At 34.7% G+C, this 1,621-nt stretch overlaps 1 non-coding gene across 1 annotated transcript; it reads left to right on the top strand.

Annotated features, from left to right (window-relative positions):
• The first annotated feature begins 460 nt into the window (after positions 1–460).
• LOC123631089 lies at positions 461–567 on the top strand. The gene has a single exon (XR_006732965.1). It is a non-coding gene; the product is annotated as a U6 spliceosomal RNA (small nuclear RNA).
• The last annotated feature ends 1,054 nt before the right edge of the window (positions 568–1,621 follow it).

The following is a 1,621-nucleotide window of genomic DNA, read 5'->3' as shown; positions in this document are numbered from 1 at the left end:
AGTTATGAAGACAAACATACCAGAAACTCATCATTATTTATTCTAACATCTTATGCTTTTCCTATGAGCTTTTAAAGTTCTTCAGGATAGATATTATTCTGTTTATGAAGATACAAGAACTGAGCCACAGGCAAGATTAAGTGGTTGTTGAAGGATTCAAAGAAACCGACAATGAGAGTTAGAAATGACATTCAGGTTGTCGGATTCTAACTTCTCCACCCCAGTGAGTAGTGAATCAATATCACTTTTCACCTCTGCAGGAGTTTTATTTCTAAGACCTTACTGTGTTTTTCTTTCATACAAGATTTTTAAAGTCCTTCATAAATAAATAACATTTTCACTTCAAATACATCCAAAACCCAGGAGTATTTCTCACTATGCCACCCAGAGACACTTCCCCCTTTATGGGTAGGCAAAGGAATGAGGAAATGGAGAGAGGTCAATTTAATTTCCACCTGCCATGCTCGCTTCAGCAGCACATATACTAAAATTGGAATGATACAGAGAAGATTAGCATGGCCCCTGCGCAAGGATGACCTGCAAATTCATGAAGCCTTCCATATTTTAAAAAAATAATAATTTCCATCTGTCATTGAATTGCTGTACCATCTTGAACAAATGATTTTGCTTGCATGCTTTAACATCTCAGCCATAGAATTTGGGCAAAACTTCACTTCTACTCAGGGAACTAAGAGTTAGGAAGGCAATTTTTATAAAGCCCGTGGAGCTCAATGATACTAACTGAAAAGAAAGAACAAGAGGCCACCTGCATCATTCTAACATTTCTTTAGAAGCTAAAGAATGTGTGCTGCCTCAAGAAGTTCTCTTTCCCCGCAATCACTCTGATTTACTGAGGCTCACAGGATGTCGGTAAAGGCAAGAAATCTAAAGAATTGGGCAGAAAAATAAAGCATCTATCATCCTGCTTCTGTAAGCCAGAGTTCTGTCTCTGGATAATCAGGTTCAAATTCTAACCCTTTCACTTACCAATAGTGTGACTATAGGTTGGTTATTTACTCTCTGCTTTGTACCTTTGTCTGGAAAATGGTGTTAAACTTAATACTCATAAGATTGTGAAATTAAATTAGTTAACACATACAAATAACTTAGAAGAATGTACAGCACATTATAAGAACTCAATAAATGTTAGCTATTGTTATTGTTGCTATTGATGTTATTAACAGTGATATATGATTTATGTATAAATATATAATAAAAACTTATTATATAATATTATGTTATTATATATGTTAGAATAGATAAGGGGATTTGGATGTGTCTAAATTTCACAAAGTGACCCAAACATTCTACCAGAGATAAATTTAGATCGAAATGATACTCTTTCAGATAAACCAAGAATCATCAAATTTTTTCCTGAAAAGGGCCAAATGGCAAATAATCTTGGCTTTATGGTCCATGCAGTCTCTCTCAGAACTACTCAGAATTCAATTCTGTGTTGTGGCTTGAATACAGCCATTAAACAAACATAAATGAATGGGAGTGACTGTATTCTGATAAAACTTTATTTACAAAAATAGGCCATAGTTTGCTAATCCCTAAAATAAACCAAGAAATCTTTCAAAGCATCATTGTTTTTACCTAGTGAGGGAAGCTGGGACCT

Source organism: Lemur catta, chromosome 1, assembly GCF_020740605.2.
Source record: "Lemur catta isolate mLemCat1 chromosome 1, mLemCat1.pri, whole genome shotgun sequence".
Classification (NCBI taxonomy): Eukaryota; Metazoa; Chordata; class Mammalia; order Primates; family Lemuridae; genus Lemur; species Lemur catta.
The sequence above is the reverse complement of the archived record's forward strand: the minus strand, read 5'-3'. Positions and strand labels throughout refer to the sequence as shown.